Raw genomic sequence first — 17,706 nt, forward strand, 5'->3', positions numbered from 1 at the left:
ATTCCAAGATTCCATCATCTGTGTTTGTGTTCGGCTCAGTGACTGATTATCATTACCTTTTCTTGCAAATATCTGGCTCATTATGACTAGCTAGCTGCCAACGCGAGCGCACCAAGCCCATCTCTCTGGGAGAGGAGGAGAGATCGGCCCAGCCTAGGCTCCTGCATTTGGCTATTAAACACAATGAATGTGCTGCTTTGTTATTAACATCTGTTCATCAGGGATGGAGGCTGGATAATCACCCCTCACACCTTCTGTTTCTACACTCCAACTCCGACAATCACGACCATCATTTGGCAGCTGGTTGAAGCCACTAATGTCTCTCTTTTCCCTGCATTCTCTCATTACTCCCTCACTCTCTCTCTCTCTTTAGCTCATTTCCTACAGCTTGATTTCCACCTTCCTCGCCCTGTTATCCTGATTTCCTGTTCTCAATGACATGTTTACATTCAAATAATTTCAGAAAACAAAATCCAGTTTGATTTGACTGCTAAATTTAAATGTATAACCTGTTTGTACCCCATAGTCTCTTGTCTGTTTTAGCTTGGGACCAAGGATATTTGTAATGACAGGAGAAAGATAGTCATTATTGTTACCATGTTTTTGCTGGAGCACCAGCCAGATTTTACTAGAAAACTTAACTCTTTTACGTATTGTCGGAAAAGTTGCTAATTTGTACAAAGATGCATGATTTTTAAAAGGAAGCACGCCCCCAAACCCCACTGCTAACCCTATACCTAATTGGGAGATGAGCAAATCATTATGCATGTGTCGTTTTCTTTAGCCTAGCCTTTTAATAATTTCTGCTAATGAGAAACTGTTCCGAGTAGACTCTAAGTCCAAATTCTAACCCCAAAAGGGTTAGTTGATGATAGTTTAATGATACAGATGATAGTTTTGACAATCATTACTCACCCTCAATTCCAAAACCCTGACACCTGTATTAGCTCAAAAGACATGCGCTATAGGTGAATTGAATAAACTAAATTGGGCGTAGTGTATGTGTGTGAATGAGTGTCAGTGGTGGAAAGAGTACTAAAAAATCAGCAAATACGTAAAACTTGACCAAAAATGTTGGGCAAGTAAAATGATCTGTTGTAAATATTACTCAAAATATATATATATAAAACAGCTGCTAAACTATAAGTTGTTGTTTGTTTGTGTTATGTAGTGTTCTAAAATGCTCTTATTTAGTAATATTGCTCACGATATATTTCTAAAAGCAGGAAGTCTGACTAAGCCAGCAGACTAGCAAAGTTTAACAACTCAGCAAGGCATCTCAGTGTGTAACTGGCATGTTTTTTCACTCTCACATATCTAAAAATATATACCAGGAAAGGCTTTACTTGGCCTATAATGAAATAATATGAATCAGTCCAAAATATACCGTAAAGATTTATTACATTTATATTTATTATTTCATGAATATCCTTTAAGTTTATTTATTAGTTTCGTTCATTCATTTGTTTGCTTGTTCCTTCATTCATTCATTCATGTAAAAAGCAATAGATTCAAGTATGTATTCGTTCATTCATTTTCCTTCGGCTTAGTCACTTTATTCATCAGGGGTCGCCACAACGGAATGAACCTCCAACTTATCCAGTATATGTTTTACACAGCAGATACCCTTCCAGCTGCAACCCAGTACTGGGGAATGTCTATGCACACTTATTCCTTTTCCAATCCTTTCTACCCCATGCAAAGGGTTATCGACAATCAATGAATCATCAAGTATTCATTAACATTTCTAGTGTTGACATATACGGTTGCACTAGTGTCGGTGTAGTGTCCCTAGTGTCAAGGTACTAACGGTGACTCGAGTTCGATTCCTAGATCGAGGTCCTTTTCCAATCCTTCTCCTCCATGCAAAGGGGCATTGACAATCAATTATTTGAGTATTTGTTAGCATCCATAGTGTCGACATATAGCATTAGTGTCGAGGTAGTGTCCCTAGTGTTGAGGTACTAACAGTGACTGGAGTTCGAATCTTGGATTGTGGTACTTTTCCAGTCCTTTCTCCACCATGTAAAGGGTTATCAGTAATCAATCAATCATCAAGGATTTGTTAACATCCCTAATGTCGACATATAGCACTGATGTCGAGGTACTAACAGTGACCCGAATTTGATTCCTGGCTCAAGGTCCTTTTCCAATCATTTCACCCCCATGCAAAGGGTTATCAATAATCAATCAATCATCAAGTATTCGTTAACATCCCTAGTGTTCACGTATAGCACTAATGTTAAAGTAGTGTCCCTAGTTTTAAGGTACTAACAGTGACCCGAGTTCGATTCCTGGCCTGAGGTCCTTTTCTAATCCTTTCTCACCTATGAAAAGGCTTATCGACAATCAACCAATCATCAAGTATTCGTTAACATCCCTGATGTCCACATATAACACTAGTTTCGAGGTAGTGTCCCTAGTGTCGAGGTACTAATGGTGACCCGAGTTCGATTGCTGGCTCGTGGTCCTTTTCCAATCCTTTCTTCACCATGCTTTCCTTTCTCCACTATATTATACTTTAAAATGAAGATTAAATCCCCCTAAACAATAATTATGAACTCTTCTGAAAAACTCGGCCTGATGTCAGTCTTCTATCTCTTTTATATTTCTATCAGTTAGTTTTCAAAAAAATCTCTTTATGTCATGATGTAAACAAGCTATTGGTCTGTAAACCTGGACCGCCAAATTTTTGTCACTCTAAACTGAACAACAAGCTAATTTATGACGCGTTCCCATCTAACAGATGTTTTATGATCATAATGTGACATTTCAATTACTCTTTTTTTGGGTTGTGTCAAGATTTGAGTCGCACATTCTTTGGCTGTAATTTTCTCACTCAAACACACAGTCGCTGCACACGCTGTTGGCCTGACTGTAAGTAACTTGTCTTTCTGATGGTGGTAAGCTGTTAGATTTACTGATGGGGTCTACGCGCCTCGCGCTGGGTGGTGGAGCTAAACTTGCTCCGCTGCATCAGCCGCAGATGTTGTGAATGTGCGTGGCGCTTAGAAATGGAGAGCGATTCCCTAGGAGACGCCAGATGACATTCAGGTCAATTTAGCAGTTAAATAAGAGTGAGTCCTCTGGGAGAGGCTTGTTACAGTTATTTCTGAGGTACCGTTCAAAGTGTTTCTCTCTATACTGTTGGTACTACATTGTAAAAAAATTATTTTAGCAAGTAAAAAATTAAACTCTCTGAAACCTGAAAACCTGGTTAAAGGTAAGTTTCTTTAATATATACACTGAATTACCGTAAACTGACCCTAATTTCTCTGCATGATTTTATTGACATTACTATGGTTCTTTATCATATCAGTTTTGACATTAATAATAATAATTTCTTACATTTATATAGCGTTTTTATGGACACTCAAATAGCTTAACACATTTTCAGGGGGAAACCCCTCATCCACCACCAGTGTGCAGCATGTGGATGATGCGACAGCAACCATATTGTGCAAACAACACACCAGCTTGATTGGTGGAGAGGTCAAAGAGATGCTATGAAGATGGTTAGAAGGCCAGTGAACAAACGAGAGGGGTCTGGGTGCAGACCTGGTGCAGTGCAATCTGAGCTGCATCCAATGCTTTTTAATGGGCTTACCTAACCCCACCCCTAACCCTACCCGTCATAGTGACGTCACTCACTCCATTGAGTGCATTGCCTGACATTGCATCGCTGAGTGATGCAATTTCAGCTTGCGTCATAAAGGCTGCATCCAGATACTATTGGAACGAACCTCTCCTCTTTTTCAAAGAATTTTTAATGACCACAGAGAATCAAGACCTCGGTTTAACATCACAACCAAAAGACGGCGCTCACTGAGCAGTATAGAGTCCCCATCAATATACTGGGGCGTTAGGACCCACAGAGACCGCAGGTTGAGTGCTCCCTTCTGGCCTCACTAATACCACTTCCGGCAGCAACCTAGCTTTCCCACGTGGTCTCCCATCCAGCTACCGGCCCTAGCTTCAGTAGGCCAACATGTCAGAGTTGCTAGCCAACTAGCTGCCAACAAATTAGAGCTTTATGTTACATGTATTGTTGCTAAACAATGTTTCTTGTTACTTTAGTGACATATCCAAGATGGTAGTCATGTGAATGACATTGAGAGTCTTCAATATATTAGCATTATTCTTTGCTTGTGGGAAAAGTTGTTTGTGATTAGCATTTGAATTTCTCATACACATGCTTATGATTGTGTTTGTGTCAAAAAACTAGACTGTGTAGATGTTAGAACTTCAAAACATTGCTGTATGACTATACGTTTATGAAATGCAGTAATTTACTGTAAAATTTAGTCGTTTGTTTTACATTCCTACTGTATTTCTAATGGTAAAATGCAACAGTCTTTACTATCTTTTTTCACAGTGTAGCAATAGCAGCAACATGCAAACGGACTAAAGATTGAGTCATCATGCGCTTGTAAATGTTTCAATGTTTCTCCAGCTGCTTGAATCAATTAATGATTGAACATACTTCCCCCTTTACATGAGTGCATGTGTTTCTGAGAGTGCATCGCAAGTGACAATATCATTGCAGAGCTTCGGCAGACAGTCCTGAGCTCATTCAAATCAGTCTGTAGTGCGTTTGCATGAGCCAAAACTGTTTGTTTACAATAGAGAGGAAAGATGCGCATGTTGTATTTTTCAGCAAAATATGTGTTACTCGTGGTTATCCTGGATGCTGCAACCTGTAAAAATGTTTTATACAGACAGTATCAGCAAAAGTCTGACTTTGTCCTGGCAAACACAGTTGAAGTCAAAATTATTAGCCCCCCTTTTTATTTTTATTTTTTAAATGTTTCCCAAATGATGTTTGACAGAGCAGGGAAATTTTCACAGTATGTCTGATAATATTTTTTTCTTATAGAGAAAGCCTTATTTGTTTTATTTCGGCTAGAATAAATGCAGTTTTTAATTTTTTAAACACCATTTTGAGGGCAAAATTAACCTTTTTAGGCCTTTTAATGTCAATGTCAAGTCTTGAAAAAAATCTAGTCAAATATTATTTGCTCTCATCATGGAAAAGATCAAATAAATCAGTTATTAGAAATGAGTTTTAAAAACTATTATGATTAGAAACATGTTGAAGAAATTGTCTCTCCGTTAAACAGAAATTGGAGAAAAAAATAAACAGGGGGGCTAATAATTCTGCCTTCAACTGTACGTCATTATGAGACTGGAAGCCAAACTGTCGAAGCTATGGATTAAATGTAATATTGTAATACTGTTCCTTTTTTAGCACAGTCCAATTGATTTATAATATTTCAATGCATTGAAAGGGTATAATTATTATGCATCTTGCACTTTTTGTAGCCGTTTGTAACAAAACTTACATGACTTTAAAAGGTGTGTTTGGTTTTCTCAGAAATGATTTTTGTTCTGTAAGTTGTTTTGAACACTTATCAAGACACATGATGCCCGGTGAGTGGTGCTAAAAGGATGGCACTTTATCACATTTAAAAACAACATACCACACTCATAAAACATAAACCTTAAGCTAATCAACAGCGCTAAACATGCGTGATAAAAATGCATTTGCTATAGTAGTCACGCCATTCCACCTTGTTTTTACATGGCTTTGAGCTCTTTCGTCGAACTGTGTTTCACAAGATACGCAGCACTCCAGATCACAAGTGCAACCAAAAGAACTAGCGTTAAAGATTTAATTTGGAGATATGTGAGGAAACACTATTTAAATGTATTTATTTATAAATCATACACTATGTTAAATGTGTTTATTCATTAAAATCTCACAAGCAACTTTAAGCACAATGTAAGTATCAAACTGTGACAAAATTAAGAAAGTTGGGGAATCTATGAACATATAAGCATACATATATACATAAGCAAGCATAGGAATGATAAGATATGATCTTCACCTCTGAATAGATTAAACAGACAATAAGTGAATAATTAAATATATTAAGACATAAAGCCCATACGACATATTTTGCCCAGAATCTAAAGTATTCTAGAAGTGGGTCTTGGAATTGGAATTTTTCTCAAGTATGATATCAAACATTTATATGGTATACTTGTTGAAAGTCTTTTCACCTCCTGATAGCAACCATTAAATGAAGTGGTCCTGATCAGCGCTTAATTTGTGAATCTCGAAATTCCGGAACAGATTGGTGAAACGGGGCACTGGGTGTTGGATAGTGGGCTGTTGGACAGCGGAGGGGTGTCGCAGACGTAAGTTAAGAGCCGGGACGAGGGTTGGTTGTTGCGGATGAAAGTGAAGAGTGTTGGGGAGTCACGGAACAAAGTGAAAGTGGGGAGGAGGGCAGGTGAGTGGGGGATTGGTAAAATTAGGTGCTGGATCAGATTTCAGAGGTGCCAAATCCGGATCCGGCGTGTTCCGGCACAAATTAAGCCCTGGGCTGCGTCCGAAAGCGCATACTTCCATACTATACAGTACGCTAAAATCAGTATGCGAGCCGACTATTATGTCCGAATTCATAGAATTTGAAAATAAGTATGCAAGAAGTACCCGGATGACTTACTACAGTACTTCCGGCAAGATTTGACAAGAAGTGCGCATGCCAAGCACGCTGCGCTATCCCATGATGCCCCGTGAGAAAATTAATGAATGTGAGTGAAGCAACGCAACTGACGCAGGTAGGTCACATGACCATGACAAAATGATAAATTAATTAATTAATTAATTTTTATTCTAATTAAACCTAATTTAACCTTTTGAATATTTGTTTTCTCAGTACAGCAACAATCTTTAAAATGAGACTAAGTTTAGATGCTGTACTGTATGCTGTACTGTACTGTACTGTATACTGTATCTCACGGCAATTCGTAACTTTTTGATTTAGTGGCTAATTCGTATGATTTCGTATGATCTAATTCGTACAATTTAGTTCGATTTGCTCATCCCCCAATGACAGGGCTTTTTAAAATAGTACAATTTCGTACAACTAAACTCGTACGAATTAGCCACTAAACTGGCAAAACGTAAAATACTTAAGTTTTCTCGTGAGATCAGGCTGGCAGCATCCCAAACATCTTCAACAGGTACCTACAAGTTGCAATTTATTACGTTGGTGTTCGACTGCCTCTTGTGGTAATTTCAGCTCAAAACCAACAATTTGTACGCAAAGGTTTTGTCAGTTGGAGTTTATTGGTAAAGGCAAGTTTTTCCACTGAGCCTGGATGAGTTTATGTACATGTCATGTGGTCTACAATCCATCATTTTCAGTCTGTATTTGTGTTTTTTTTTTGTCTTCAGAAAAACATACGACTTGTGTTGCATGCTTCTTCTCATGCCAGGGTGCGCAGATCGTGGCAGGTCTTGGTGTGGCCCAGCGTCAGCTCCGGCCGGGCTGCTTGGCGTTCTGCTCCTCCTTCTGTCATACACAGGAAGAGCTTGACTCCAGCATCTGTGTCTCTGTTCGTTATGTCTAAATCAGCACTCTGCGCTCTGACAGAGGACTGGAACAGAACATAATGTCTTCTCCCTTCGCGACGGGCCAATGGCAGAGTGAGAGAGGGAGCCGTTCTCTTGAGGACGCCTTCAAACGTCTGTCAGACCTCGCTCCGCTGTTCGGGAAACCTGTGTTGTGCACCATGCTGATTTGTCACTCAAAATGGCTGACACGGCTTCTGTTATCGTGTGAAAGGTTGTTCTTTTTTGGACTGTTTATTATTTTTGTGCTGGTTTTACTTTGCACCAGTCTTGCAGAAAGAGGAAAAGAGTGCATGAATCTCATGGGTGAGCATATGCAGGGTGACTGCAGCGTTTTACCATATGTTCATGGCATACACGTGTATTTGTGTGTGCGTGTGTGTGTGGGGGGGGGGGGGGAGGGTGTACTACATGATGGGATATGAATAAGTGAATAACAAGATGAGAATGTGGTACAATCTGAAAACGTGGTAACAATCAGGCGAAGGTTTTTCTTTTTCTGGATTGCTTTTTAAAACAATGTTGGTTAGGTTTATGGAAGTGGTTGGGCAGGTCAATCGGTGCTTTTGAAAACATTATTGGTTGGGTTTAGGAAAGGAAGAGGGTGGGTCAGCCGATTGGTCAGTCAGTCAGTCATTCAGTCAGTCAGTCGACAGTGGCCTCTGGTGGATTTACGCGAGAAAAGCAGGCTCAAACGGCATGCTCACCCTATGATCTGTGTGGATCCTAAAGCCCCGGTATAGTGAAGGGGACTCTATACCGTCAGTGAGCGTCATCTTTCTGATGAGATGTTATATTGAGGTCCTGACTCTCTGTGATCATTGAAAACCCTTTAAAAACCCCAGGATGTCCTTCGACAAATAAGCATACAATTTTTTTTAAACACTTTTATATATATAAAGTCCATTTTGGAAGATGAAATATGGTGTTTAAAGTCTATCAAAGTGTGTTTAAAAAATATAAACACCCCCCCACCCACATTGTTTTTGTGTGACATAAAAAAAAAAAGGAGAACAGAAGAACTATTCTTGATAATACACAGATAGCATGAGAGTGATTTATCTTCATTGTTGGACACTTTTCTTCACAGAGTGCTATTTATTTTATATAAAATTATGAATAATATACAATTTTTTCTCCAAGAGGCCTTGCTGGGTATTTTTAATAAACGGGGGTGTCACACCAAAGGACAACAATACAGTATGCAATGATTCTATAGTGGTTCCAAAAAAAGTTAAATGAGTGAACATTCCTGAGACAAAAATGTAACTAGAGCACTTCTGAAAATTGAAAAGTGGACTGAGTATCAAGCAACTTGAAGACAAATAAGTAAATTTCACAACTGTTTTCAAAGAAACAGCAAGCAATGCTGAACCGAGAAAAACTCTATTTGTTGTTATGCATTTAATAACAAGATTGTTATTATAAATAAATTTGTATATACTGTCAAGAATATAGAAAAGTATATTTGGGGTATACCTTTTGAGATTTTGAGTCTCTGTGTAGCAAACTGTATAAAATAAATATAAAAACAATGTCTAGACGTATACTTAAAATGTAAACGAAATAACGTAAACGAAGTGATATAAAGTTTACTAAGAGTGTACTTTAAAAGTTTGCTATCTATCTATCTATCTATCTATCTATCTATCTATCTATCTATCTATCTATCTATCTATCTATCTATCTATCTATCTATCTATCTATCCATCCATCCATCCATCCAACTATCTATCTATCTATCTATCTATCTATCTATCTATCTATCTATCTATCTATCTATCTATCTATCTATCTATCTATCTATCTATCTATCTATCTATCTATCTATCTATCTATCTATCTATCTATCTATCTATCTATCTATCTATCTATCTATCTATCTATCTATCTATCTATCTATCTATCTATCTATCTATCTATCTATCTATCTATCTATCTATCTATCTATCCATAAAGGGAACACTTGTGTTTACACTGTGTTGTTTAAGTTAATTTTTTTAGCAGTACACAAAGTTTCTACTTATACTTAAGGTACACTTGAAATGCAAACTTTTAAAGTAAAGCAGTTTAGTCCAGTTGAATTTAGGGAACACAAGCAAACATACAATTAGGAAGTACGAAGATGTATTATACTAATTATTTACAAAAAAAGTGCTGCTTTAATTTATGAATAAACAGATTACAATACAAATTACAGAGAAATCTGATCTGCTTACATTTTATGTGTAAGTCCCAGTGTGTGTTACATAATTGCAAAATAATATAAGTAGAAATGAGTAACTGCAATCCCTTTGATGCTTTGATGTAAGAACTTATTCTACAGATTTAGACAATGATGTCGTAATTTTCCCTAACTCAAAGAGCAACTTTCTGTGTGTTGCAGTAGGCCATTACTCATGCCATGAAATCACTCTTGGCATAATTGGAATCCTTTTTTCTTTCTGAGACAAAGAAGCATACGGCTATAGCTTCTCAGACAAAAGACATCAGGTTATTGAAGTTATTATTTATGCAGTTCTAGCCTGACATATATAATGCCTTTGTCTTGAATGTGTTTGCAAACTGTATCAATATTGTTGCATAAGTCTCAAGTCTGTTGATTGTTTGTGTACCCTTTTTTAATTAAAAAAATGTTGACTCAGTTAGTCTCCATCTGTTTTGTGAAAAGTAGCGTGACCACAAATACGTTTGACCTTTAAGAAAATTATTCACTGGCATTAAGGAGCTAGAACTAAATAGAAAATACCCTTAAAAACAAGAGTTTGACATGCAGATGTAAGCAATTGTATCAAACAAGGCTGTTGGGTTTTGGGACACTGTGAAGTTTGGAGCTGAGTAGAAAAATGAAAAAAAAAGTCAAAAAAAGACCCGCAAATTTGAAGGCAAAAAGAAGAGCATCATGAAAACAAAGCTGGGGGTTTGTGCTTTTTTAATTCTAAGAACCAACATAGCAAATCAGCGCTAGACCACAACCTTTTAAAAGCACAAAGGAGAGTGGAACGTTTTCTGAGTGATCTACTGAGTCTGGAAAATGTTTATTATATTCAATGCAGCACACGAACAAGCACTAAACTGATTCAAACAAGCAAAGTTAATGATTATAAGATACAGGTAACATGTTAAAGACATGTTTTTTGTATTAATAATGGAACAATTACAGCAAACTGACTACTTCACACTCCAATTGTGAAGTGAATTATGACTTTTTTGTGTGTCGTTTGCTTTATTGCTCCCCATATTTGCGTGCACACTCAAAAATGTCTGCGATTTCAATGAGAAAAAAAAAAAAAAAACTGTATAAATGCTACAATACAAATCTGCAAATTTCTTTAATATATATGTTGAACAGTCACAAATTAACCCAGATTTCCCTGCATGACAATTCACTTTATATGCTTAGTTGACTTTATTATGTTTGTTTTCAGTTTCAAAAGCATTAAATTTAGAAGTGTCTTTTTCTACCATATTTTTACAGGTGAAATTCTGGCAACCACAGTTGTCAACTTCATTCATTTATTCATTTTCCTTCGGCTTAGTCCCTTAATTCATCAGGGGTCACCACAGCAGAATGAACCACCAACTTATCCAGCATGTTTTTATCACACATTCAAAATGTTTTCACAATTAATGAGTTCATGCTCTATTTGATATACAAATTCAAATACTTTATTTTCTAATAAGCTCTTAACCAAATTAGTATTACATTTTAGATTGTAACAGGTGTACAATTCAGTGTTTGGTCCTAAGAGACTAATTTATTTCATTGACAAATGTATAATTATTATTGTTGAAAGACTGGTGAAGCAGTGGCGCAGTAGGTAGTGCTGTTGCCTCACAGCAAGAAGGTCGCTGGGTCGCTGGTTCGAGCCTCGGCTCAGTTGGCGTTTCTGTGTGGAGTTTGCATGTTCTCCCTGCGTTTTCGTGGGTTTCCTCCGGGGCTCCGGTTTCCCCCACAGTCCAAAGACATGTGGTACAGGTGAATTGGGTAAGCTAAATTGTCTGTAGTGTATGAGTGTGAGTGTGAATGTGTATGTGGATGTTTCCCAGAGATGGGTTGCGGCTGCAAGGGCATCCGCTGCGTAAAAACTTGCTGGATAAGTTAGCGGTTTAATCCGCTGTGGCGATCCCAGATTAATAAAGGGAAGCCGACAAGAAAATGAATGAATGATATTGTGGAAAGATTGGTTAAACTAGATCCAAAAATGATCTTGGACAATGTTTGACTGCCATTATTTATTTCATTTTGAAATAAGCTGTATATTGAGACGTGGTGGAACTGAAATTTGTTCATTTCATAACTGAAAAAATGTTAAAGATTTAAGTTATTTAAGTTTGTCCTCTTACAGATCTTAAAACTAGACAAGTTGTTAAAACTTGAGGCTTTGTTACGCTACTCTTGGAACAAGATTTTCTTAACTTTGTTTGTCCTCATATGTGTTTGAGGGGCGGTGTGACTCGTGGAAAGAACGTGATTTAACCCTTTCCGCATGTCAAGGTTAATATAGACAGCAAATTTTTTAAAGTGAGTTTATTAGCAAATTATTGGTGGGGACATTTCGGTAGTTGGTGGATATTGGTAGGGGCGCGTCCCCTCTGTCCATGCTAAATCTAAAGCCCCTGGTCAGACCTCATTAGTCCCAACTGAAAAACTGTTCTTATCAATAAGAACTTGGGTCCTGAATATAATAGTCTTAAAATCATCGCAGAATAATCTCAATCTTCCCAAATTGTTATATGTGTTTCATCGGAAAGCACGATTTTAACACCCTGTGCAAGTTGATTTTCACACTACTCTGCATAAACAAGCCACTTGTGTTTGACTTTTCCCTCCAAATGGCCATTTATCTTTCGCCACACTTCACAAGATTCACATTTCCCCTCCACGTGTCCAGGCTGCAAATTAGATTGCTTAAAAGTCATTCTTGCCCACCTTAATTGACATCGTTTCCCTCACATCTTGACCTAACTGCCCATGGCAACGTTCATTACCCCCGTTTCCCCCCGCGTCCCCTCACAGCCGCAGCATTTCACATGCATTCACCTCACATCTCCCGTGAGTAGCGCCCGAGAGACGGAAAAAGCTCTCCATTACTTCCACATCTCATCTCAGACTTAATGGACAGCATTCAGCATTCATTCTTTTTCCATAACATCAACATTTGCTCTTCTGAAATGGATGGTAAAATATAAAAATAAAAAAAAAACAAAGGCAGATGGTTGGGTTTGCCTGCTGCACAAAGGTGTTAAAGCAATGCCCTTATGTGCTTGGCTCTCAGTACCGAGAGGAAACACGGGTAAAGCCATAAACACATACACAGTCGGCCCTGGTCTGATGTCACGTGGATAAACATAGCCAGATGAGAGAGATGGATCACTGAGACCAGATAGATTTACCTCAGGCACTGCGGTGGCCTGCTAAACTCAGTTGGGGTCCTGAAAGAGTATGTCCTGTCTTCGTCCAACCTGAGAACAGCGAGGGGCTAAACATGTTCCACCTCAGCGGCTCCGGCGTGCTAAGAGATCCATTAGAGTCAAGACACGAGTGTGAGCTAAAGAGAAAAGAGACGAGACCTCGGGCTGGCTGTGGTACAAGCCTGAACTCGCCCAAAGCACCATGAGAGTGAAAAAACGTGGAGACTAAGAGACTTTCGTGGCCTGCTGAAGTTGACCCCACCGCGGGAGACCACATAACAGGGGGGCTGGAAGACCAGTACATGCCATCAAAGAGAATGAAGGGAAAATGAATGCCTCAGCCCAAAACATGCTTACACACACAAACACGCACACACGCTTCAGAGTTGTTATGTTTTAACACACATGTTGAATGTTTGTGCATGAGCAATGGCTTCCTCTTCTCTGGGATTCAGCATGGGGCCGAAATTCGGTTGTCTGTTTGGATTTGAAAGATGGCTCCTTCCAAACAGGAAACAGGAAAGAGGAACTAAAGCGAAGGGCAGGCCAATTATACCAAACATAAACAGGGGTCATTATGTGAACCTGGATGCCCTTTGCATTTTGAAGAGCATACATATATAGGTTTGCCTGTGTAGGTTTGAGTGTCCGTGGTCTTTATTATGTAAACGCACTCCTAAACAAACTCTCCCTAAGCTGAACAAAGTCATATTTAAATGAATCGCAGAAAATATATATGAAATAAAAATGAGTAGACAAAATCAAAGTTATATAAAAAAATTTGATTTAAAATAAAATACATTTCATTAAGACTTCAATAACTACATGAGCTTCATATGTTGATATTACACATGGAACATACACTCTCCGACCACCTTACTAGTACCAGGTTGGACCCCCTCTTACCTTCAGAACTGCCTTAATCCTTTGTGGCATAGATTCAACAAGGTACTAGAAATATTCCTTAGAAATTTTGGTCCACATTGACATAATAGCATCACACAGTTGCTGCAGATTTGTCGGCTGCACATCCATGAGGCCAATCTCTCATTCCACCACATCCCCAAGGCCCGCTAATGGAGTTTGGTGACTGTGGAGTTCATTTGAGTACAGTGAACTCATTGTCATGTACAAGAAACCAGTCTGAGATGATTCGCGCTTTATGACATGGCGCGTTATCCTGCTGGAAGTAGCCATCAGAAGATGAGTACACTGTGGTCAGAAAGGAATGGAAAGGGTCAGCAACAATACACAGGTAGGCTGTGGCATTGACACGATGCTCAATTGGTAATAATGGGCCCAAAGTGTGCCAAGAAAACATCCCCTACACCAGAGGTGTCAAACTCGATTCCTGGAGAGCCGAAGCCCTGCACAGTTTAGTTCCAATCCTGCTCCAACACACTTACCTGTAGGTTTCAAACAAGCCTGAAGGACTCAATTAGTTTGATCAGGTGTGTTTAATTAGGGTTGGAACTAAACTGTGCAGAGCTGCGGCCCTTTTGGAACTGAGTTTGACACCTGTGCCCTACAACATTAAACCACCACCACCTGCCTGAACTGTTGAAACCAGGTGGAATCGATCCATGCTATCATGTTGTTGATGCCAAATTCTGACCTGACCATCCAAATGTCGCAGCAGAAATGGAGACTCATCAGAGCAGGCAACGTTTTTCCAATTTTCTATTGTCCAATTTTGGTGAGCCTATGTGAATTGTAGCCTCAGTTTCCTGTTCTTAGCTGACAGGAGTGGCACCCGGTGTGGTTTTCTGCTGCTGTAATCCATCCGCCTCAAGGTTGGATGTAATGTGCATTAGAGATGCTCTTCTGCAGACCTCACATGTAACGAGTGGTTATTTGAGTTACTGTTGCCTTTCTATCAGCTGGAACCAGTCTGGCCATTCTCCTCTGAACTCTGGCATCAACAAGGCATTTGCACCCATGAATTGCGTCATCAAATTCAGAGCTCTTATTGGTTCTTGGATTGACGCTCATCGCAGCTGTTGTCACACTGCAGGAAAGTGTCTGAAATCTTCTGACACTGCCAGAACTTCATCAGAGGAAGAATCTGTTCGCAACAGGCACTAAGCGGCTGTCTGTAAACATGTCAAACCAATGATCAAAGATCACTGATTTTAGCCTAGGATTTCAGGAATCTTTTAGGATTTCCCAAACTTGTCTCAGATGACAAAATCATGGCTGAAATGTCAGAGTGACCAGGGCTTTAGTGGCTAATTGGTATGATTTTGTCCGATTTGCTCATCCCCAATGACATTGGGTTTGGTGCCATGCCTGCCTTTAATAATTGTACCTTTTTTATATGACTGAACTCACACGAATTCAATTTTTTAGCCACTTGAATACATTCGATGGCATGAGGGGGGAAAAAATGGTAGAAAACTAGTTCTAGAGTCGCACACATCTTGTTCACCATCTCGAATGTGGTGCTACAGCATTGACCTGCCAAAGGTCAGCTTCAAAAACACACACACACACATTAAAAAAATCTCCCAAGCACAAAGCCTTCCCTGATTCTGTGTTGTTGACTTTAACACACAGCGGCCCCTGGCTCCTGAACCCGCTGGCCTTGAGGGAGGAGTCCAGCAATGTTTCTTAAGAGAAGTTCTCTCAGCAGGTGGAACTTCAAACAGGTCTCAGACCAGGGCCACCTCTGGAGGCTGGCCAGGGATCGGATGGCTGCAGTGTGGGTTGTCCTCGGTTTGACCCGTTGAAAAAAAAAAACACAGGCTTGTTCCACGCAATTGCAGATCCCCTACGTTAAAACAACATCATAACGTCCGGGAGGGTGCGCTCTGAATCGCTGCCCCCCACCCCACACACACAAAAGGCCTGCTTCATTGGTTCCTGCCTTTGAAAGAGAAATGCTCGAGCTGCAGCTGAATGTGTTGGAACATATGTAGACCAGGCCAGTGTGTGAAAGTGATGTTTGTGACGTCAATGTGTGAGATGATAAGAATGAACCATGTGCCTTTGATCTTAGGAGTTCAGTTTAGTTTTAATATCGAAGTCTCAAATGATTATTGGTGATTTTGTTGGTGTTTGCTTTATTTATAGAGCACATTTAAAAACAAACAACAGATGTTGACCAAAGTGCTTTGCAAAACCACTAACACACAATATATATATATATATATATATATATATATATATATATATATATATATATATATATATATATATATATATATTATCAATTAAAATCAAAAGCAAGAGACAGAAGGTAATTTTTAATTTTTACCATTCCACAGACAAGGGGCTCTGATAGAATCTCCTTTTGATTTTAACAGTGATTTGGGAACAACTAGGCGAAACCTATTTGGCCTCAATGAATTATGCCAGTGAAGAAGCTTACCAATGTAGGTAGGTGCCTGACCACCTAAACCTTTAAAAACAAATAACAATAACTTGTATTAAATCCTAAATTGGACTGGGAAGTGAAGGAATGATCAAATTGGTGAGATTCCAGCTGCAGGCATACAATTGAAGTATGCGAAACTCCTGGATACAAAAAGTTGCAGAAGTCCAATCTGGACATAATAAAAACATTGATGATGGTTTCCAACTCCTTTAAAGACAGAAAAGGCTACAGTTTAGCAATCTCCCTTAATTGATAGAAACCACTTTTAACGACAGAATTTATTTGCTTGTCAAACTTTAACTCAAGTCAAAAGCACTCCAAGACTCTTAGCGTGATTGTGGACCTCAGGCTTAAACGAACCTAGTTGATTAAATGTAGATTTACAGACACTCTGAGGGCCGAACACTAGCACTTGAGTCATTCAAGTCAGTGACACTTTATTTTGATGATCCATTTGAGTATTAGTAGACTGTCTGCTTAATATCTGTTGATACTGCTCCTTCAACAGACATTTAACAGACTATAAGATGCTTTGCAAGTACATGTCAACTTACATTAACTCTAACCCCAACCTAACAGTCTACTTATACTCTAATAAGAATTAGTTGGCATCTAGATGCAATGTAGCTTAAATTCAACAAACGGACCATCAAAATAAAGTGTGACCTTCAAGGGTAAACAATTAGCCGCCAACCATTCCTTAATCTTATTAAAATAGGTAAAAAGGACTGTAAAACTGAGTTTTCTCCCATTTTTTGGGCATATAAAACTGAGCATCTTCAGCATAAAGATGATAGCTTACATTATGCTTCTTACATATATCAGCCAAGAGATGCATGTAGATGGGAAAAAAAACAGGGCCCTAGATTGATCCTTATTTAACCCTTGGGCACCATTTTTCTTGGGCACTATTTTAACAGCAGAAAAAACTAACAAACAAACAATGTTTGGTTGTTTTTTATCCTGACGTTTGGTGACTTTTTCTAAAATGACCCCACCATTAGAGAAAAAAAGAATCATTCTCTATTTCCATATTCTCATGAAGGCTGTAAACATTTAGGGTGCAATGCCTTAAATTGTCCTTTGGGTCAATTTTGACTCGTCAGCTATAAAATACATTTTACACACATGCACACTCCAACACACACACATACACACCTCAAACACACACACAGACAATAAGAATCTGCCATTTAAACTTTAAGGAAAACTGTCTAGCTAAAACTTTACACTTATGCAGGGACTTTTAGCATTAAAACATAGCTTTTACTTCAGTCAAAGATGAGTGTTGCCCTCTTAATTAAACATTGATGAACAACTGCTCACTGATGAGGGAAACCAAGACATTCACAGAGTTTGTGATGAAAATGAGGTTGTTTCCTCATGCAAAATAGATTTGAGGATTGAAATTAAATTGTTTTGTTTAAGAGACTGTTTTGTTTTAGAGGTTTAGTGAAGATGGGTCACATTTGACCAAGGAGCAAATGGCATG

The 17,706-nt window shown here is 38.7% G+C and overlaps 1 long non-coding RNA gene across 9 annotated transcripts in view; it reads right to left on the bottom strand.

Moving 5' to 3' along the window:
• The window catches only part of LOC141380811 (uncharacterized), a 190,429-nt gene that overhangs the window by 14,562 nt on the left and 158,161 nt on the right, over positions 1-17,706 (bottom strand). The gene's annotated exons all lie outside the window — the stretch shown is intronic.

This window comes from Danio rerio, chromosome 24 (assembly GCF_049306965.1).
Source record: "Danio rerio strain Tuebingen ecotype United States chromosome 24, GRCz12tu, whole genome shotgun sequence".
Lineage (NCBI taxonomy): Eukaryota > Metazoa > Chordata > Actinopteri > Cypriniformes > Danionidae > Danio > Danio rerio.